The sequence below is a fragment of the Typopeltis vanoorti genome, chromosome 2, assembly GCF_054136105.1.
Source record: "Typopeltis vanoorti isolate ZY-2024b chromosome 2, IOZ_Tvanoo_1.0, whole genome shotgun sequence".
NCBI classification, from domain to species: Eukaryota; Metazoa; Arthropoda; class Arachnida; order Uropygi; family Thelyphonidae; genus Typopeltis; species Typopeltis vanoorti.
In genome coordinates this window covers 147,394,834-147,418,662 of record NC_143550.1, presented here as the reverse complement: position 1 = coordinate 147,418,662, position 23,829 = coordinate 147,394,834, and the positions used below count along the sequence as shown (strand labels likewise).

The 23,829-nt window shown below is 33.8% G+C and overlaps 1 protein-coding gene across 4 annotated transcripts in view; it reads left to right on the top strand.

Annotated features, from left to right (window-relative positions):
- The window catches only part of LOC150109513 (guanylate kinase), a 117,092-nt gene that overhangs the window by 69,486 nt on the left and 23,777 nt on the right, over positions 1–23,829 (top strand). The window contains exon 1 of one of the 4 annotated variants that reach the window (XM_090413451.1): positions 23,436–23,578. The exons of the other annotated variants lie outside the window; for them this stretch is intronic. The gene's annotated coding sequence lies outside the window, so the exon portion shown is untranslated. Of the gene's footprint in view, positions 1–23,435; positions 23,579–23,829 lie in introns of those variants that run through there. 4 annotated transcript variants of the gene reach the window in all.

Below are 23,829 nucleotides of genomic sequence, written 5' to 3'. Positions count from 1 at the left end.
ATTACATTCTTTGTTGTCATAAGTCCAGCAATCATGTGGACAGGATTACGACATACTATAAAAATACATACTGTCAGCAAATCAGTCGATTTTAATTACTGTATTTTCATATATTATAATTTTCTTTCTGGCTTTGTAAAACTTTTTGCACTTCACTGAAATGCTTTGTGATATACTGTATATTCTCTTCATTTGGTATTATTTGCAGTGAGCTGCACTTATTAAATGCAATTACTAAAGTAGTTGTTTACATATAAGGTGAAAGGAACCGCTCAGCATTCTCTCTACATTTAAAAGTACCGATTTACTGGTGTTTATTAGTCAGTGGTAAGATGCAGTCGGTTTGCGCCAGTCAATGTTGGCATGCATTTTTTCTTTTACCCCCCCCCCATACTTAATTTTTTTAAAAAAAAATTATCATAATATATTTTTTTCTTCTTAGGGCACTTTATAAAGTAATAACAATGCGATTGTTGTGTTGCTTCTGTTTCCGATTTTTAGAGCTATGATGATTTTCTCATTTAATGAAATGGAAAGATATGTTCAGCATATCAAAGTTAAAATTTTTATTCTTTAATTGTTGGCATTTTCAAAAATTATTACACTATTATTATTATTATTATTATTATATATATCTATATGGAGGTGTAGTGTACCATCTTTTTTCCTTTCGATTTTCAGCGGGGAACAGCGAACGATACAGGAACACCATCGTGTAAAAGAAGCGATGTGATTGGAACATGAGTCGGAATGAGAGAAATTTCACAGGCATGTTATACGTTCTAGCTGGTGATGAGAAAAATTATAAATAAGAGAGTGAAGGAAAGTGCGGAATGCTCTGTCAACAATCGCCATTTGAATTATGGAAATATTTAGTTCAAATATTACCTTATACCAAGTATAGTATATACATTAAGGTCCTGTTCCAGAAGAAAACACAGCTTCATCGTATGTAGAACAGAGAAATCTTATATGCGAACCATACGCTCTCTCTGTATTTTGAGGTAGCCGATCACGGGCTGTGGTGAGATGGTATTCTTCTGGATGCTTCAGCTTTCCTCTAGCAATCATGAAACACCACCCACATTTTGGTAGTAGTAGTGTGGCATATAAAGCAGAGAGTAGGAATTTGTGATTTGTTGAGTTCATGCTTCTGCAACCAAAGATGGACTTATGTATTCTGGTGAAATCCAATAATAGTAATATTCTTTAAAGGCACTCAGAATATATATGACTCTGATGTAGTATTTCAAAAGTATTCTATTTAATATACTTTATTATTGTAAAAATGCCTGAACCTGCACTCAGAACAGCATGCTGCTGTTGGTGAAGACTTAATGTAAGTTTGGCAGAACATTGGAAAGATCAAAGTCTAACTATTATGACTAGACAGAATGGACCAAAATATCAGCAAAATGAGAAATTTTACTTGATTAAACTAAGAAATTACTTGTACACCAAATTTGTACATACAAGATTTATTTATGCAACAGCGAAGCTATTTTATAAGATTCCTCCACACAAATATTGCAAATTACATTAATTGAAAAGAACAGAAATGCCAGGCGTTTTAATAAACGGTTAATTTTATTTATATTTTAGCTTACCTTAGATCTCTTTATTTTTAATGAATATCTTGAAATGGTTATTATCATATTTGGCCAGGGTCTATTGAGAGAGAGAGAGAGAATAACAAAAAAATGCTGTTTAATAAAAAAAAAAAAAAATTAAATGGTTCACGAGAGAGAGAGGATTGTGGGATCAATGATAAATTTACATGAACCTGTTCCTGAGATCGTGACATAGTTTAGTTGAAAAAAAAAAAGAAAAAAAGATCGGGATCTTTTTTCAAAAAAAGCGATCCAGATATATGAAAGAAAGAATTAGGAATTGTTTCTTAGCTAGAAAGAAACAAATATGGAATTACTTCTGAAGCAACCGTACTATGCCTGCTATTACTATGTTCTTCTGGCCGGTTTGCTTGTTTGAGATATACAAACTGGTTTTCAGTTGAAAAGCCGTTAAACATTTTTGGCATGCTAGTTCAAAAATGATTGTATGAAGGTGCTTTGACAAAGGAACCAGATTATGTGTTTCGAGACAACGTACTATAGTATATAGAAACACTGCAGCAGTGATATGCAACCATGTGCAAATAAATGTAAATGATATATGTGTAATCATTATGGTGAAAATTATTGTGCAGCAAATACATCAGAAACTTTTTAAATCATACTATCACTTGCCAGAACCAAGCATTAAGTCTTCTCTTCCATTGGTCTACAAATATTGCTAATTATCTACACGTCATTTCTTTCTTTCCATCTGTGCGAAATAATATTAATCTACAATAGATAGACTCTTAAGATCTACAAAATGGAATGTTACCCATATAAATAAAACTAAACTATAAAAAATTGACTAACCAATAAGTAAATAAATAACTTTTAATCTCGATATCTAATTTTAAAGTTGATATCCCAATATCAATTAAAAATATAAAATTTTGGTATCCTCATTTATTAAAAAGGGCCTTGATATTTCTTGGAATATCAACTATGCTGTAGTTTTCTCCCTAAAATCTGCCGTAAAAATCTATTGCACATGAGGCCGTTCACTTAAATGAAATCTATACTATAATGTAATATGTAACATCGAAACCCGAGATGTGACGCCATCCACACAAAACATCGTCTTTTTTTTTTTTTTTTTTTTTTTCAAGCCACATTTTTATTTAATTCTGATATTTGGAAAGTATCAAATGTTCAAAAAAAAAAAAAAAAAAAGCCACCCCAAAAAATACCATTGAATTTCTTATATACGCTATTGAGGAAAAATATAGTCGAATAAGATGGTTAGGTCACCTGGAAAGAATGGGGGATAACGGCTAGTGAGGAGAACCTTTTCACATCACCCAAATGGAAGACGTCCTAGAGGAAGACCCCCGCAGAAGATGGGTAACATTGAAATGGACATAAAAGAACTAAAGCTGCAAAACTGGAACGAGTTGGCTAAGGATAGGAAAAAATGGAGAACTGTGGTGCTTGCAGCTAAGAACTTAAGGGTTCGTGAAGAAGAGGTTGAAACTATTATCATAAGCAAATAGTCATATCCAAGACGCCATGGAGATGTTAGCTATAAAAACAGTATTGCATGAATCGCCGTCCTAATTGTTGGAGTGGTTAGCCTATCCTCTCCAACAACAGGCTGTAGGTTCAAATTTGCATGGGCGTGGATAGTTGTGAATGTTTTTAGGTGAGAAATGAATTTCATCCTAGTGTCAGAGAACTGAAGCTGCTTCATAAAGTTCCCTCTTTGGTTTCTAGAGCGTGCTTTCGAGGTTATGTAAATAAATAAAAAGATATACAGTAAAACCCCGTTTTTACGTTCCCGCAATTTAGGTTTTCCTGCGATTTACGTCCCGTTTATTCTTAAGACTTATTCTTACGATATATTGTTTTCCCGCTATTAACAACTTTATGTGGACGTTATTTCCCATGATTTGCGTTTTTTTCTCGGGTGACAATACTGATTTTCGAATCCATTTCTGCGGAAATCTGCGCATTTCTGTTCCCAGATAGCGTTGCTTTCGGCTGTAGTTTCGTTTCCGCTATTCACGGTGACTTGCATGCTTGCAGCAGTAATGTAGTGATGAGCGATACCGTGATTTTTCAATCACAGTACGAACTGATATTGCAGAATTTCTGCTGCGTAATTTAGCGTGTGAAAGTTGCTTTCAAGTTGCGGTGGTGGATTATCCATGTTAATAACATGGAGAATAAAGACAGAAAATGTATTTCTGTAGAAGAAAAGATGGCAATTCTGCGACGTGTAGATCGGCATGCCGGAATACGATAGTAAAAAAACAGGTCAAGCATTGAACCCAATGCAAAGCAATCTGGCGCTATGTCAAAAAAAAAAAAAAAAAACGAAAAGCAAAAACAATCAACAATTAAAGATTTTTTAAAATAGATAAATGTAAGTAATTTTAAATTCATTTATTTTCAGTTATTAAATTTTGTAAACTAGTAGTATGCAGACTCACATACTAGCAGTAAGTCATCTTTTAGCCTTTTTTTAAAAAGTATTTTTACATTTCCTGCTATTTACACTTTCCTGCTTTTTACACTTTTTTCCATCAGTCTCCTGAAAAGTGTAAAAAAGGGTTTTACTGTAAATATATTAATTTGTATTTTAGTTAATTATAATTATATATAATTGTGTATGATTTGTTAATATATAATTAAATATAATAAAAATATGGGAAAATCCTCAGTCCCATCCAAGTACTGATAGGTTTATAGTAATATATGAGACATCCAACAGTTTTTTTTTTTCTTTCATATAGTATACAAAAATTTGTATCTTTTTTACATTTATTTACACTAGTTATATTGCGTTATTGCAATTTATAAATTGTTAAGAAATGAAACGATAATAATTTATAAATACATGCTTATTATTTCTCAAGAAGTCACTGGTATTCTTTTTCTGACTTTGAAATGATTCTTATCATTTTTCAAGCATTCGCTAGCACGAATCCCGGATGCGAATAATCTTTATAAAGACTTTACAGTTGAAAATGAGTTATCTGCTTTCCTACAGAGATGAATGGATTTTCCAGGAACCTCTGGTTTTTCATCCCGTAAAATAGATAAAACCGGCCAGAAGAATAAACGCAATTAATAGACATGGTACATTGGCCTCAAAGCCTTAGTTATTTTGGCTATAACTCCTAAACTTTCCAGTTTAGGATTTAATCCTAAACTGGAAAGTTTAGGATTAAATCAACGGACAAGAGGTGAAGGAGGTTAACATGATGCACGATTTAGACTACAAAAGAGATATAATCTCTGATAGCAAAAGCAAGCCTACAGGCATCGGACAAGATATGGAAAAGAAAATTAGTGCACCTTCCTATACAGCTGAGACTGCCCGAAACATACATATTCACAATCGCTCTCTTTGTTTGTGGGACATGGGTAATAGACAAAGACTGTGATTCTATGAATTGGATGGATGCAAAATATAACAAATGAAGAACTGTATAGTAAGCTGCAAAGAGAATATCACAGAAAATAATTCAAAGGAAATTAAAGCTTTTTGGACATATTTGCAGAATTGATAATGGTAGAAAGATGAAAACTTTGGTGCTTTGGAATGACTTCTAATGGGACTATATTGATCAAGTACATATAAGAAACAACTATGTTATACCAACTAGTTGCCGACAGCCTTAGTTCGTGAAACTAGTTGGTATAACATAGTTGTTTCTTATATGTACTTGATCAATATAGTCCCACTAGAAGTCATTCCATAGCTTTTGTGGTCAAAAAAAATAAACGTTTGTTACAGTGGACGGTATAAACAGAAGAATATTTGATTTCTTCTGTTGTGGTTCATGTTAGCCTTTTATTGCAATATTTTGTTCATCCTAATCCTAACCCAGAAGAAGCCACAAATATACGAGACGAAAGTATACCGATTTCATTTATTTGTATTAATACGAATTATTAATATGATTATGATTATGCTATGTATTATAGCGTAATACGTTCGAAACAGACATTACAGTATTGGTGGGAAAAAAAAAAAAAACCGCATCGTTTGTTTACTGCAAGCTGATCAGAAATACCAATTAATGCTCGCAGAAAAATTAAAAAGGATTAAAATAAAACTTAAAAATAGTAAAGATTCTATTGTTGATAATTGAATGAGTTTTTATTTGTAAATGTATTTACAAATTAAAAAAAAAAAGTATTTAAACAATATACGTAGGTTGCACAGGTTTTTCCTTCATTTTCTTTGCATGCGTACTTTGTAATATCCAAAAGCATTTTGCAATGCTTGCCGAGCTTTAATACTTCGTTCAGTGTTAGGATCCTTGTCCATAAGAAAATCAGAAAATTGTGTATTTTTCCGATAAAAGTCGAAAGGTCATTTAACGCGAATTCTTTTGTAGGTGCTTATAATTGCGTATAAAAGGATACTCGTATGTAATAAACTTTTGTAGAGTGACCACAACTTTGCTGCACCAAATCTGAAATAATACTGAAGCGTGCCTCAATATAACTTTTACTTCGGTATGCGAAATCACTACGGCACTGTTTTACTGCAGTCGAGTCGGATGTCAGTAATGCAGTACAGTACCGTGCTATTGTTAATTTTTTTTTAATTGCTAAAAATTATAAACCGTGCTATAGCAAAACCCGCGCTATGCTGTATAAATATCGTCTTCGCTTTCTTCCAGGAAAAGCTGTCAACCTTGAGAGAGAGAGTTTTAGTAATAAATTATAGTTACTCCTAATATCTTCGCTTAGAGCCTCTGTAGCTCAGTCGGTATAGACGAAGCCCTTTGGCCGGAAAGGCCTGGGTTCGATTCCCATCCATGACGTGTGTAACTTTCGACCAAAGGTGAGTTAACCGGTCTCATACGGCGGTAGAGTTTTTCTCCCCTCAGAACAGGCAAACCGGCCCCATGAACACACGCTGCTGCAATAAAAAAAAAAAAAAAAAAATATTTAATCCCTCATTAAGACGGTTCAGGGCAGTCGAGGAACGGGGGAACCCTACACGAATAAAAAAAAATATATATATCTTCGCTTCTCTACATAACCAATTTTGTATTGGTTTGTTAGAGAGTATGTATATATATAGTATATATGTTCTCTTTTTTGATCAACATCAACCTTGAAGGAATGATAAAGAAGTTTGGCATTGAGCCAGGTCATGATATCAGTTTCAGGGTTAGTGCGTTAGTCTCAGAAAGCTGTCACTGTTCATGTTATTTTGGTGAAATGAATGAAGACGCCCACAATTGTTTAATGTGCCATGCGTTATCTTGCGAGGAAAGGTACATAAATGGTTATAAATCGCGTCGGTATTGTATGGTAGTGTGATTTGTTTTCGCATGACATATCTGGCTTCTTTATGCCATTTTCTTCACCCCTCTATTAAATAACTTCTACTTTATTTAATGAATATCTAATAGTCATTAAATAAATGATTTTAATCGTGTAATATTTTTCATCAGATACTGTCTTTTAAAGTATTCAAAAATATATTCTTTTTATAATATATAGGTATTAGTTTTTGCTTATTTCGTTCTTTTATTTTATGCTTATTGGAGTGGTATGCATTATACAAAACTGTTTTACTCAGCCTTTTTTTTCAATCCATCCTAATTCATCATTGATATTAGGAGGTAAAACCTCTTGTTCATGTAAATTTATCATGCTTTGATTCGACATTTCGGACAGCTTTTTTTCTGAGAAATGTTTCGAACAAAGGTTCATTTTAAATCCTAAGAAAACAAGTCTATAAAAATTACAAAATCAGTTAATTAGCAGAATAATTTTGCGAAACCATTTTCTTTGGTCTAACATCATACTATCAAAAAGTATTCTATTAAATAAAAACTTTTCTTTTTTTTTTTAAATCACTTTTAGCACATGCGAGTTTTAAAAAAAAAATGCACTGAAAAATCACTACGTTAACGATAAACAGCGGTATAATAGTTAATTTTAATTCATTTCTCCCGTTTTAGGTATTATTGATATTTTCTTTACATACCTCGATTATATATTTATCACAGGGCATGTCGCTTTCATACATTATTTCAAATCGTGCTGAACTGAAGTGCAATCCTCTTACCCATATTTCACTTGTGATGTTATTCGCTAAAACAACTAACTATGCAGTTGTTTTTGTTAAAGCTGAATGGATAAATATGGAATATTATTTAATGTTTAATCTTATCTGCTTTTTTTCCGCTAATGTTTTTGAGAATTACACTTTTCTTTAGTTAATGAAGTTCTCTTGATCAAACGATACATCTACATCCTCCAATGTGTAGTACTGATAAATATGTGACATATTGGATTTGTATATCTGTGTGAATCGATTTACAGCATTGTACAACAAGGAGTTGTAATCTTTTTTTGAGAAAATTTACTAATGGATATGATCCAGATACTTTTTCTACTCCGAACTGGCTAGCAAGAATTGACAGTAAATATTTTTTGCCTTCATCTTTTTTCAGAAAACTGGAGTTCTTCATTTACATTCTCTGGATGCATATTGTCTGGGTTACTTAATGTATAGTAAGCGTTTAGTCCAAACACAGCGCCTGTTGGTTTGCAGTTTCATCATGCTCTTTGTTGTTTGTTTTTGCATTGGAAGTGAGTAATGAACTGAAAATGATGGATATTCTAGATATAAATCGAAAATTTATGTGGAGAAAGTGCCAACAAAGTGGCTCAGGATACCAGTGAAATAACTAAGAGAATACAGAAGCTGGAAAGATCGAAAAGATGGAAGGCAATCCAGAATGTAAACGATCTAATCCTTAAAAGTTAAGAAGATAGGTAAGTATATGATTAGCAGAGTGGTAGTCGAATGAAGACTGCCCATTGAAGTTCAGGTTGTATCTCGCAGTTCTTATCGTGTATGTTTCTTCTACCCCCACCATCAATCGACATTTTTCATTTGAAAACTTGATTGTTTAAACATTCGGTTAATTTAAAAAAATATAATCTAATTTTTTAATTTTCTTTAAAAAACGCACGTAGTTTTTAATAGCGTATGGAAATGTTAGTTTTAGATGGGCTCAGACATTTTTGGTATATGTTTGTATCATCAGGTAAATGACTTTTGGCACAGATTAAAATGGTTCAAGTGCAAGGCTTCTGCACTGCGTGATTACCCTATGTCAGTGTTCTGGACCGGCTGGCTGGCTGCCTTCCTTCACAAGATGAATGCCGTTCTTTCTTTACATCAGTGTATTTTTGTAATGAAGGCGTAAAGAATTCTATTGACTTCAGTAAAAGAGCTTAACGGTGCCAATTTTTTCAACTTCGTATACCTTCTTTCAGTCTTGCAGTGTTTGTAATGACAGTTAGCTGCTTCAAATGTTACTTAAATTATAGCAGGTGACATTAAGTCGTATTAAATGTAACTGAAACACCATATGTGATTATATATTTGCCCCCTTAAACTTTTAAAGAACTGTTGTTTTGTCATCTCTGCAGCTTATATAATACACATAATTTAAGCATTTGAACTCTTAAAATTCTACCCTTTGCTATGGAAGATTACTCATTTTTCTTGGATCTCCTCCAGACACCCACATTACGCCCCGAAACTTTTTATAAACAATTATTCTCAGACCTAGCGCTCATTCTACACAACCAGCGCCAGTATTTTATGGCAATCAATATTCACATATTAATTCCTTCGTACAACTCAAAACGCGTATTAAATTGTCTCTGAAATCTTGAGTTGAACCGTTTAATTTAAGACATTTTTACTAAAAGAAAAAAAAAAAGTGATACAATGGTGTTATATAATACTTATACAGCAATAATTAAAAATGTTTGGGAAAAGATGATGTTTATCTTGAAATATGTACCGACAAATAAATAAAATAAAACAATGAAAGAACAAGGATGATGACCACAATACACATCTTTTAGCTGTTGAATAACAAATGACGGTATGACTAAGAACTAAATAAGGATCTCTCTTCCCCTTCACATGATAGAATAGAACAATGGATTTATCGAATTCACAAGCATGTCATTAACACTGACATTTGGAAAGTCCATTGTGTTTAACTTTCAAAGTTTAGATCTGTACGCTTTCTGGGTTCTAAATTAAAATCACCTTAGTTGTTTCTTGAATGACCTATTTTTCAATTTAAAAGAACTGTATATTCTGAAAAATTCACATGCTTCTAAAACAAAGTTTAAAGAAATTATTAAAACGTAAAGTCTAGGTTCGAAAATTCACTGAAGAGTGAAAATTGAAGGTCTTTTAATAATATCTTCAGAATATCATTTAATATTTATTTAATAAAAACCAATATAACCTCCCTAGGGAGGTTATATTGGTTTTAGGGAGGTTACCCTAAAGAGGTAAGTCTTTGGACGTTGAGATTTGCAAAGTATACTTAAAACTGGATCCTTCCTTTCTCTTTCTCGTTTTTCGTCACTTCTTTTGCTGCTCGCTTCGCTTTCTTTCTTTTTATGATTTTTTTAGCATTATTTATGTGAAAAGTGACTCCTTTCAGCAAAAAATTCAGAATATTTTTGTTTTGAATTTTTTTTCTCTTTATTTTCATGTTTTGAATTTTTTTCTATTTATTTTTATTTGTTTCTTTATCTTTCTATATGCATAATAACTTTTACCCTTTCACCACTATATTATCTAACGAACAGTCTTTCTTTCACTGGAAACTAGCAGTAGGTCATAGTTTCTTTTCCTCTCCAACATAGCCATCACGAATAGAATAACACTTTGAAATGGTTTTTATCGTTATCATTTTTGTCTGTAAGATTTTGATAAGTGTCACTTTTTGGTGCCTTTTCCCTCTCATTTACAAATGCTATATAATAATAATAATACGTTATTCGATAGCGAATTATTTTATTATATAGTTCAAGTCATCACAATTTTAGTTGATGACAGAAGGATTCCATGGTTCCCACCCCCTTTCTCTCTTGATATATATATTCTTAACGTGTATGCGATCTTTTCGAGAATGGGGCTAGATATGAAAAAAAAAGTTTTGCTCGGAAATGTATCATAATATTTTGGAGAGGTTATCAGCTTCAAAAAGCATTCTTGTATTGAGCAGCTTATCTTCTGACCCTGAATGTTGTGGTTTAAAGTTCGATGAGTTCAAATTAGAAGACGTACAGTATTGTGTTTTTATACAACAGCTGTAAACACTTTTCGAACAGTCGAATGGAAGGAGGCATTTTTCCCTTGTCTTTTTCTGAGTTGACAGAACCTTCAACAGTATGGATTCGCACTCTTTTTAAGTTGCATTCGTAACAGACATCTTGGCAAACGAGTTGCCCGTGGTTTCCTACTATTCTGTATTAAATTGTCTTTCGATGGCATGAATATGTTTTTCAAAGTTTGAGTAATATTGTACCTACCTTAGATGAAGACTGATGCTTTCTACCTTTTTGCATAGATCTGAATGCCTCAGACACTCTGTAGTGCAGTGCGATATTTGTTCTTCGTTTGGAAAGTCTGGGTTCGAATGCCTTAAGACGCGAAGAACCTTTATAAGGGTTTTTCTATGAGTTAGCCGTCTTACAAGGGTTTTTCCCTCTTGCAAAACATTTCAGAATAACGCACCCACAGCCTTAGCTGTGATTCAAACCGAACGCAAGTTCTCTTGTTGTTGCTAACCTTTGTACAGTAGATGTATATACACCATTCTTACGAGTGATTTCAAACAGGAAATAACTGATTCATTAAAGATAATTCTGCTTCCTTTTGTTGCAATATCCTGGAACATGCGCAGAATAGTTCATACAAACCAAACGCACATACTTCCGAGAGAAAAAAAATAGGAAAAAAATCATTAGCCCGCCCACCCACCCACGTTACAAAATGTTCCATAGGTTTGCAAATAACCTTTCGTGGGCCTGAGCCACTTTCAAAAAAAATTGTATAACAAAACATGTATGTAGTCTACTAAAATGTGGGTTTACGTAAATATTATAAACACTGCAGTACTATATGCATAATAAATACAAAGTTAATGGACGTTTTTTCACTTGGCTATGCTACTAATTATATAAGTGTGCAAATAACATTTCGTGGGTGGGAGCGACTTTCAAAAAATTGTACTTATATGAGAACTTATACCACTTTTACCACGAGTTGCCCCAGTCCTGAAAGTACTTCAGGCGCAAACTTTGTTTGCTTACACTTGGATAAAGGATAAAACCCACTATATATTGTAATTAAATACAGTTAGTATTATGAGTACTTATTCGGACCAAGGTTTTCAAATATATATAAAATCTGAAAGGTCTCTGGAAGTAATATCACGGCTTTCTCTCTCTCTCATATATATCTTATAAATAATTTTTGATACTTCATCTGTATAGTAAAATATATTTACTACTAAAGAATTTATTTAAGGGAGTTCACATCTCGATTTCACTCGAACTGGGAAGACGAACTAAAAATCCTCTTGTCTTATCCCTTTGATAAAAGCTTACACATTACTTTTCTTTGGTTGTGATATTGTGCATATGTATGGCTTCATATATTTAAAACATCTCATTCTGTCACGAGATCACAGATAACTGGAAATGGAATTGCAGATTTTTTTTTAATAGGCACTTTGCACCAGTGGATTCAGCAAGCTTGTTTAAACATCTTTTGCTCCGTACGGATATTAAATAAAGTTCCATATCAGCTAAGGGTATATACGAAATTTAATACTCGAGCTTCTCTTCCTTATGAAATAAGTTCATTCCAAAAGTTTTCGCTGACGGTACCCTAAACTAGCTCATCCTCTTAAAATATGCAAGATCTATGTATTGTTTTTTTGGTAGTAAAAGTTCTAATTCATCTTTACTATCAAATTGCCAAGTTCAGTATAAATAAATGGAAATTCACTGGTCGTGACTTGTTTTAATAAACAAACAAGTTGAATCACATAATTTCAGCATTATTATTTATATTACTCCCGCGCATGAGGGGTCTCAAGGCCTCTCTGAGGGAACTCTGTCAAGAACGGAGTAATCTGGTATTCTTTTTTTTTAAGAGCTGGAGGTTGTAGTCTGGAGAATTTTTCATGCGGGGGAAAGCTGTTCTAAAGAACCGAGGTAGATGGAATGAAAGATGAGTGGGAGTAGCGGGTTTGGTGAGTCAGCAGTTCAAGTGGTAAAAGATGTTGCGAAGTTGTTGCTATTATTGTCCGTTTTGCAGAAATGCGGTCCATGATGGATGCTAGTTCTGCTGAAATGTTTGTAGAAGAGACACAATGCGGAACCTGACCGTCTGAGATAATGACTGAAGAGTCAGTGTGTGAGAGGGGGGGGTCATCAATCAGCCACAAAAAGGTCTCTTCTGAATAGCATCAAGAATGTTTAGAGAGATGTCAAAGACAAGGAGAGAAGAACTGAGATTTTTTTTTTTTTTTCGAGAAAAAAGACAAAACTGTGTTTGGGAAGCACTGAAGATTACTTGGTTGTTATCTCTCCATTGAAGGATTGTGTAGAAAACTTCAGGTTTGAGCATGAAAAGTTTGTCGTATAAGTAGAATGAGCGAAGAGTGCTATCATAGCAAAACTGTCAGTAGAGTTTGAGGTCAGTGAGAGCAGGTCGTTTATGTATATGAAGAAAGAGGATGTGTTAAATAACAGAGCCCTGTGAAACACCTTCACTAGTAGGAAAATCTGAAAAGATTTTGACAGAGGTGAGCGGTTCATCTCTGTTAACAAAATGCCAAACATTCTTTGCAAATTTTAAACACCAGAGCTTCATGCGAAACCTTTTCATAATTCAAAAACCTTCCGTGTCTAGTAGTGTTTATCGCCCTGTAAAATGTAGCTAAATTTCCCAAGCAGAAAGCCTTTTAGAAAATCTAAATGGATTTACAGATAGTTTCTTCTCTTATTAATTAGTTCCGTATTCTTGTCGTAATCAGTTTCTTCGAAATCAAGATCCAGAAACATCGCAATATGAACATCTTTCTCGTATCTAGTATGTGTTATCGTCTTCATATTAAAATGATTAAAATAAGTCTTCCTTACCAATCCTATACCTTCCTGTCATAGAGATTACCTTCTCATCATTCTAGTACTGTATTGTAGCCGTAAACGTTTTTTTTTTTTTTTTTTCCAAAGCCCCCTTTACTTTTATTCTAGAAAAATAGTTCCAAATGTGAACCACACCTACAGATGGTTTAAATCGCAACACATTACTAGTGCTGTGGATGGGCTAATGATTAAGTAATACGGACACCCTGCTCTAGAGACCAAACATGGTTATTTCTTCAGATTTCTAGCAAACAGAGTCGTGATCACTGGCTATGAAATTCTTCTTCCACCTAAGTTTGTAATTATGTCTGTTGATGTATTTCATTTATTATTGTACTAGAAATGCTTCTTGGACCTTTCTAGTTTGCAGAACTCGTTGAATAACCATGTCATTGGCACAGATATTTCTTTTGCGCATTCCTTTAAACTTGACAATATTGCATTCGGTGTGATTAACAAGTTCGTGTAATACAAACACGCCACATTCCTTCCCTCTGATTTTCTCCTTTATGGCTTTTCCACCGACTTGAAATATCATGCGAGAGCGTTCCGTGAAATACTTCTGGCAACTTAGGTCATTTTGTCTTCTGACAGTATACTACAGAACACAGCAGTATTTTATTTCTTCTAGTTTTCTTCGATATTCTGATTTCTTCTTCCTTACCACAAAATGTCCCGCACTGAATATCTCTTGTCTTCATCTGTCTGTCACTCACTTAAATACACGTTCTATTAATTCTCTTTACTTTAGGAATGCGATCTAATATTCCAGTTTTCATACATATGTTTGTAGTTCTGCAGGTTGTTATCGCTAGGTTCAGATTATTACTTCAGAATGTTCTAAAACGTTTCTTTATCCTCTTCACTTTTATATATACTATATGTACTCATACAGTAGTATATTTTATTTATGATTATTTATTTATCTATAACAATAGTCTTAAAACGTTTTTTGCTCATATCCTCTCGCACAGCACTGGATAAGATGTTATTCCGATTTTCAAAAACATATAAATATTGGCTTTTGCACGTAGCAGTAACAAATATACTTGATTTTAATTTGATTCATCCAGTTATTTCCAAAGCTGTTCAGGTAGAGCATTTTTCTCTGTTCGAATATGCATTTGTTGTATGTAGATTTGTACTTTCTCTCTTCATCAACTAGATTTCCACGAAGTTTCTTTCGCAAACAAATATTACCCGTAGCATTATCTTAATTTATAATGCTAAACTCAGATAGTTTGTTTAGTATTTTAAACTTTACCTCATTATCTTTAACGATTATTTAAGAATAAGCCTGTATGATTTATGAGTTAAGTGTCGCAGGCTTCATGCGAAGGTTATAATAATTCCAGGGTAACACACTGGACTGGTTCTTTTTGATTTTTTAAAAGTGATTTTTTTGGTTAAAGAATCGAAGTTCTCAGCCTTGAATGGTCAACAAAATCTATTCATGGAAAAGGGGAAGGGATTTATCTTATGTTTGCTTTTTGGGGGAGGATACTGTCCTTGTACAGCCAAGTGGGTACAAGAGGTTTGGTACTAATTTGAACTTTGAAATGAAAACTGTTGAGTGGTGTGGTGATAAATAACTGCGCATTTGGCTTCCGATCGATGTTTCATTGAAATTATGTATGCTCAATTTTTAGGAATATATATGTTAAATATACTCCATTTCAGTTTTTGAAATGGTGTTTTAAATAATATTTTTATTTACATATCTGAATAAGTCTGTAGACGCGGATTTCTAATATTGAAAGGTCTAAACAAAAACAGCGAAATTAATGAACGTTTGAATGAATTTTATATTTCTTTATATTACTACAGCAAACGCTTTTGAGATTTGCCAAAGTGGATAACGTTTCTAAAGCCGTGTTCTAGAAGCATTGGCGGGGGGGGGGGGGGGGCAAATGGTAGCCCATTGGGATCGCTTATTAGTACACACAATGACGTCATTCAGATGAAGATCCTTTGCAAACATTTTTATTTGTAGTAGCTCTTGCAAGAGAAAATTTCTTAGTACTGTATTATATTTCTCAGAGAAAATTTTTCAGTATTGTATACTTTAGCACAAGAAAGGCAAACATTTTACTATAACAACAAAATATTTTATAGTACATTTTATATAATAAATTAAAATTTAGAGTATTAGAAGTTAATATTTATTCTTCGTGCTTTACCATTTGTAAGAGTCCGAGTTTAAAAATGCAGAGTTGCGGCATTTTTAAACTCGGACTCTACACCATTAAATATTTTAAACACCATTTCAGGCAAGATTTTTGGGGTTATCTGTAGTATGAAGTAAAATACGCTATTGCAATTTATTTTATTTTTTATCACAGTGTACTTTTTTTTAAATCTTAAATCATATAAATTGTCAATTTGCGTGTCTTGTAACTGCACTGTTCGCACGTGCTCTCGTTCTTTGTATATAAATGAAAAGTTTCAAAATGACATTAAATATTAAAATAGAAGTAAAATACGCTATTGCAATTTATTTTATTTTTTATCACAGTGTACTTTTTTTAAATCTTAAATCATATAAATGGTCAATTTGCGTCTCTTCTAACTGCACTGTTCGCACGTGCTCTCGTTCTTGTATATGTTACCGCTAAAGTGCAGAAATCAGTTATTCTGCAGATTATCTAGGTATTGTGCAGATTAACTACGGTGATCCGTTAATGTGCGGAAAATTGTTTCATTTCTCAAATTACCTAGGTAATCTGCACATTACCTACTAGGCACTCGTTAAAGTGAAAATAAGATCTTTGCTGGAACAACAGCAACGTTTCTGTATGTTTAAATTAAGATAATGTTATTTATTTATTTTTTGATATCTAAAGAATCAAGTTAATACAATCAACAAATTAGTTGATAGAATCAATCAATTAATATAATACAAGGAATCAAACGGTTTAAAATATTATTACAATTAAGAAAAAAAACATATGATAAAATTATGTTTACTTATTAAAAAACCAAACTAAAAGTGGGGGGAAGGAGTAGGGAAAGGAAATGAGAGAAACAAACTTTTGAACTTTAACGATACGGAAGCCGTTAATGTGCACGTTACCTAGGTAAAATGCGGAAAACTCTCGATTCCGCACGTTAACGGAGCAAATCAGTTAATCTGCAGATTAGCTAGGTAATGTGCACATTAACGATTTTCGCACTTTAGCGGTAACATATATAAATGAAAAGTTTCGGAATGACATTAAATATTATGTATTACTAATTACAAAATATTTTGGTAAATCAAAAATAGAAATTTGTATATCGAAAGTCCAACAGCCAGCCGTTGACTTTTATTGTACCATATCATTAGCGCCAGAACTCCTAAGCTGAATATTACGTTCGTCTGCCTTTAATCACAGCGGTATTCACCTGGACACTCTGCCAAATTTGAAGCGTTAAAATCCAATTAGTGAAAATACTGGAGCACTTCACAACAGAGAGAGAGAGAGAGAGGAGTGGGTTCTCTTCTTCCAATCCGCGCATATCTATAGGTCTGATTTCAACAAAATTCGAAATAAAGTTCTTGCTTAAACCGTCTGAGAAATCTGGCATAATTGGACAAAAATGAATGGGGTGGGGTAGAAGTTCCCATTTTGAACGAAGAAAATAGCATTGTTCATACGACTTTGACTAAATATAGCTTTTTCTTAAGTTGTTTATAGTTCTTCCGAATAAAAATTAAATTAAAGCTATTCAGACAAAATTAGCGTTGTAGAGGTATTTATGGAGAAAGTTCCATAGAACAAATAAAATAGCCAATTTCTAAATTGAAAGAGAAGAAAGAAGGTGTGTGTGTGTGTATATATATATATAGAGAGAGAGAGAGAAAGTTTTTTACCTTGGGTGTAAAATACGTTAGATACCAAGAAATTTTATACTTGGTTTTAATCCTTTTCCCAAGTAAGGAAACAAAGTTTTGCGCGTGAAATATATTCACGTCTGAGCTACTTGTATGTAGAGGTTAATGACTTCATATCACTTGCCTTAGTATGTATCCCATAATGCAAAGCACACCCCCTTTCAGGCGTGTATAATGCAATGCATAATGAGAAGGGCCACTACCCAGACCGGTTTCGACCTTTATTGAGGTCTCTTTCAGTGGGAGCCAGACCCAGGAGAGATACCAAGGTTGAAGTAATGCAGAAGTTATATATATCATATACAAGTAGCCAAAAGGTGCTTGACTTTCTTAATAAAAATCTCTGGATGAGAGAAAGATGTAGAAAGTTTTTTACCTTGGGTGTAAAATACGTTAAAGATAAGGTCGAAGTCTGGGTTGTGGCCCTTCCTACTATGCATTGCATTATACACGTCTGAAAGGGGGTGTGCTTTGCATTATGGGATACATACTAAGGCAAGTGACATGAAGTCATTAGCCTCTATATACAGATAGCTCAGACGTGAATATATTTCACTCGTAAAACTTTGTTTTGCTTACTTTGGAAAAGGATTAAAACCGAGTATAAAATTTCTTGGTATCTTTAACATATATGCTCTCTCTCGCTCTCTTTCTCTCTTTATATATATATATATATATAAAATAGAGCATTGGCGCACCCAGGGAGGGGGGCCAAGAGGCCTTGCTCCCCCCCCCCAACCAAAAAAAAAAAACCAAAAGAAAAAGGAAAAAATGCTAGAAAAATTTCCAAAAATGTTTTCCTAATTAAAATTCATTTTTTTTTAAATTTATGTTTTGTGGTGTCTTCTATTTCTATGCTACTTATGAATTAGCTGTCACATAAGGTGGGAATACCCTATAGCTCTCGGGAATCCTGGCCGCTGTGAACGCACGGCAAATGAAGTGGTGTCGGGCGCTACTTCGTTTGTGCGAGCCGAGCCAGAGGAGATCACGGGTATCATGTATTGGTATCTGCTGATGCTCAGTCATAGCTCGTATGCAATGCGTAGTGTGTATTCTCAAATCGTCTACTCAACTCTTCCCCCCCCCCCCCAAGATTAAATCTTGAGTGCTCGGCCCCCTCCAAGATTAAATCCTGAGTGCGCCACTGAGAGAGAGAGAGAGAAAGTTCTGATAAACACCTAGAACAAAAATGATATTACAGCAGCTGATATAATCACAAGAAACAACATTCTTTAATTATCTTCAATCTGTTCAGAAAGAACATATATATTCTTTCCTGTGGTTATATCAGTTGCTTTAATATAATTTTTGTTCTAGGTGTTTATCAGATGGCGGCTTGGTTGGTCGAGTGTAAGGGTATCCGTTCTCCGGCTAAGAGGCAGCGGGCTCGAATCCCGCCTAGGACAGGGCATGGATGTTTGTGATTGTCTTTCACCTTCATTCATCCATGTGATCCCTCAACGTCCAAGCTCTTCGACGAGCTGGTTGAGGTCTTTCGAAAAAGTCGAAGCATCATCATGCAAAGCGGGACATCATGCTAGGAAGAAGTGTTTATCAGAACTTTTCAGGCCCCCCCCCCCCCCCCCGCGTACAAACCTGAGAAACGTATTTTGGAAAGTCAAAATGTACACTTCGGAAAATGTTTAAAAATTTTAAATATTGGTAAATTGCAAAGAATACGTTTAAATTAGGTTGTTTATTTTCCATTATTCATTCGTTTGTAATCTCTATATTTGTTTCTCTTTTGCTGGTGAATTAACGTGTGTAGTCATTCTTCATTTCACTCTCCAGTGCACTGATTTCCCATCCCTCATTTACCAACGAATGGAAAATTGGCTGTGATTGGTATACTCTACATACTATTAATCTAATACCACGATAGAAGAGCAGCTATTAAGAGAGTTTGATTTTATTTCTTTATGATTGTCATTATTATTTCAACTGAAACGTCTAATTATAGGTTGACAAAAAGCATTTTCAATTGATTTTAGAACTGTAAAAATGTATTATGACGTTGAGCTCTAGATTTTAATTTTTCCCAGAGCTCTTTTTTTAACTGCCTATGTACATTTTTATTTATTTATTATTATTATTTTTTGGTTTTGTAAAATCGAGAAACAACCACGTTTATTGCCGAACCCATCGTTATTAGTTGAGTGTTAGAATCTAATAACAGAAGCAAACATCTGCATGATTTATTTTTCACTCAGAATTAATTTGCATTGCCATGTGGAAATTTAATGATACATATTATTTTTAGACAGTATTTCATTTCAGCCATATCCATTATTACCGTATAGCTTTAATGCGTAAAAAAAAATTAAAAGGAATGTATTATTTTTTCTGGTCACGATAAAATGTTCGCTGGGCAGTTATAGATTTTGGGTCTGGGAAACTTATTTTAAAAGCGCTGACTGAAATAGATACGCTTGTTGTTGTTGTTGACATGTGACAGAATTGAATGACCTTGACAGAATGAAAGATCAGTAACAAACATTCTGTTATCGAACAAGGTTCTTGCCCTCTAATGACCGAACCACAGGCAAGAGACGATTTCACTCAAAATTGGGCGATTCTCTTTACAATAGGGATTTTAAGAATTGAATAATTCAAATCTCCCCTACTCCAAAACAGTTATAATTAAAATCAATCGTTTATCTGAAGTTATAACTTCTAATCACTCTGGGAAATATATTAAATTAAAAAAAAAACTGAACTGTGCTTTTTATTTATTATAAAGAATCAGGAGCTATTTCCTGGAGATAAACTGGTCCCATGAACACATCTGCACACAGAATATACAGTTCATCCTCTATCAATTAAACCAGACCATCGAGCGGACAATATAAATTTGTGCGAAAACTTAACGCGCCGACCCAATCAATAAGTAGTGGGACTATACAAATCCTCTCTACACACTATTTTTTAGTAAATTAAATATTTTGTGTATAGATTGTGGGTACACAGGTGGGGAAAAGGAGGAGATCGCATTGTTGCAGGCTTTAAGAGATCTACAGTAATACAGTAGAGTAGAACAGTAATACATCTCATAGGAGCTGTTTTACATTATGGGAAAATACTAAGAAAGTGATCGGGGCTTACTCCACCTTTACTACGAGTCGCCCTAGCATTGCACTACCAGGTGTTGGCTTACGCTTGGACTCGCTGATCTTTATATAGTTTTCTATATTCGGCATGAAACATTAGATTTCCTATCTTTGAGTTTCTTATTCGGCTAAGAAATAATGTGGTATTCAATATCCACTTAATTTTGAATAGTTTAAGAGATGATTTGATTGAGGTGTATGTGAAAGTTGCGATAAGGAAGGGTTAGTGTTGTTTTTTTTTTTTTTTTACATAACTTTGAGATATTGTAATGCATTTTTATGAATGAGTGTGGAGAAGGATGAGTTATTTATTTGTGTTTTAGACTAGTCTTGATGCTTATTTAAATACACCCGGTCGTCGACTTACGACCGACTTCCATTCTGGCTAACAGGTCGTAAGTCGATCTGGTCGTATGTCGGCCATATATTTATTAACAGTATTCTTTAACCTTTCTAATCTTTTTATCATCTTTATAATTTATTTTTATAGTCTTTTAAATTTATAATCATGTATATTGTACATGCAGTGAAAAATAATACTGTACTGTAAACAGAAAAATACAATCTAAAATTAATGTAAAAATTAATACAAATGAAATTTACGAAATCAATTTTTAATCTTTGCTTTTGCTGGGTTGTGGATCGTCAGGGTCATGTTCTTGGGTTGAGGTAGGAGATGTTCTCTTGATGAGGAACATGCTGAGCTTTGTTTGAACAGTTTTTTTTTTTTTTTCTTCATATATCTCACGATAACAACGCACAGCATCTTGAATGATACGTTCAACCTTTGTGAATCGTTCGACATTAGGGTCCATTGTTGTTGTTTGGTTAAAATTGTACACTTCATAGGTGCGGAACCTTTCACAGCTTCCCGAATTCTTTCTTTGTCTTTAAGTATCGTCGATACCGTGGAATGTGATAACTTCAAGTCACGTGCTATCGTATTCGCTTTCTTTCCGCCTTCATACTTCTGGATAACTTTCATTTTACACTCTAAATCAATAGTTTTCCTTGACTTCTTAGCTGGCGTATCTGTAGATGAAGGCATTTTCCTTTTACTAGACATTTTATGGGTAGTATTTCAGTTGAATTTTACTTAATACACCACACGCAACAGATGCTTGAAAGCGATTGAGTGTATGTGAGAGATAGTTATCGTACGCGCAGCTGCCTGGTTTATTATTATTATTATTTTTTTTTTTTTTTTTTGTGGTCGTAAGTGCGGACGGTCGTAAGTCACATAGGTCGTAAGTCGACGACCAGGTGTATTTATTTTTAGATCTCCTGCTAAGTTTGCAATGCCATGAATCTTTGTAGTAGAAATAATCAAATATATTAAAAACCAAAAGATTTAGTTCATAAAAGCATGTTTTCAAACGGGGTAAAGAAGCTTATCAGAAAGAACTAATTACTTTAGTGATCTATTTGAAGGCATTGTCGATTTTAATAGAAAACTGAATAATTGTGATGTGTCTCATTTGTGATAACAGAGTAGGAATCCCTTATATTAATAGGCTATATTATGACAAACGTTTAATATACAGCTGGAGATATTACCATTTTTCGAGTTCCTCAGAGCGGATACGTGGATGTATGCTCGATTCCTTGCTGCAGTTTGGTTGGTGCGATATAGATTGGCAGTCATTTAGTTATATGGCATAAATAAGAAAACTTCTCTCTTCTAAAATGGTAATACAAGTAAAAGTTACAACACTCATAAAATTTGAATGATGAAAAAAATTAGTAACTAAAGAATATGCATCGTCATTTGGTATGGTATTACGAGTCCTGAATATATTATTTTTGTTCATATTCTATATCTTACGGTTTAGTCACCTTTTTGAGCTTATCACGAACTAGATCTTTCTGAAATTCGATTCAGCTATCTACTATTTCGAATAACTGGTGAGCTTATTAAAAAGCATGAAGTTATTATTTAACTTTATTTCTTGTTTCTCTATATTCTTTTCATCTTTGTTTTTACTGCAGCCCAATCCCTTTACCTGCACTTTGCTTTCGTCGCTGTAAACCCTTGAATAAACCACTTGTCTAACATAGAGGTTTGCGCGTGTGTTGTGTTTCCGACAACAGTTTTAAGTTGTGCCTGTGCAATAAAACTTCGTAAGAGGTCTTAAGTAAATCAAAATGTCTTTTAAATTCTGAGCTTGTTAAGTTATGCCGAGCACAAATAGTTGCATTCACATAATGTAATGTGAAATCTGAAGTTTAATTTTACAATATAAATACGTTATGTGCAGAGGGAGAGCGCTACTTTAACCCACGTGTTTATTTTCTTACTGATTTCGTCAGGAAGCTATAACTAGATGTATCTTAACGATAACCTGTACGATCCCTGAGACTTATCTGATGTGTATGCAATTAACCCTATTTTTAAATTCGCTCACCTATTGCCTCCTAGTTATTTTTTCAGAGCTTGCTTCATCCGTATAGTGGAAAGTGCAATAAAATGCTTCATGTGTGTGCGTGCGCGCGCGTGAATGTTACATTGAGAACTACCAATTTATTACATTGTGAAACTTAAAATTTTCGAAATGAAGACTATTTCGTACGTTTCATGTTAGGCAACTTGGATTACATGCTGTTGCCATTGGTTTAGAGTTCGTGCTCGACATCAATAAGAAACGAAAAAAAAAAAAAAACTTGGAGTACATCATTTTCTTTTGCTCGTCTCTCTTGACGACAGTTTAATTTCCTTCTTCTCTTTGTCATCCGAGAGCAGAGCCTCGCTATTCGTTATCGATATGCAGCAATAAAAACTGATACTAGCGCCCACTCTCATTATATGTCATCAGCTGCCATGTTCTGTAAGGACAGCTACATCGACTAGTGGCAGATGTAGCAGGTGTATTCCTATAGCTTCGCTTCATAAAAGCAGCATCAGCGTACGTCATAAGATAGAAACATCAGCGTAATCATAATCCGTGCATTTAATTGTATTTTACGTTAATAGGCATCATCAAGAATTTTTAGTTAGAATCCGTTTTATCCTGCTCGTTGGAAAGGTGAGAGTTATTTGGGCAGATTTCAGAAAATCAGTATATGTGTATTTTATTTATTTTTCATATGACGCATAGCTTACCTCAAACGTATCGACAACAAAATTTTGACGGATCCATTAGTAGGCAGTATAACATGATAGAGATTTGATTTGTCAGCATTCTCACTCCCCAGTTCAATTTGGCATTCTGATTTTTGCTGAAAGACTTACGGGAGAAATTGATTATTGCTTGTTGCAAATGGGGCTTCTGGAATA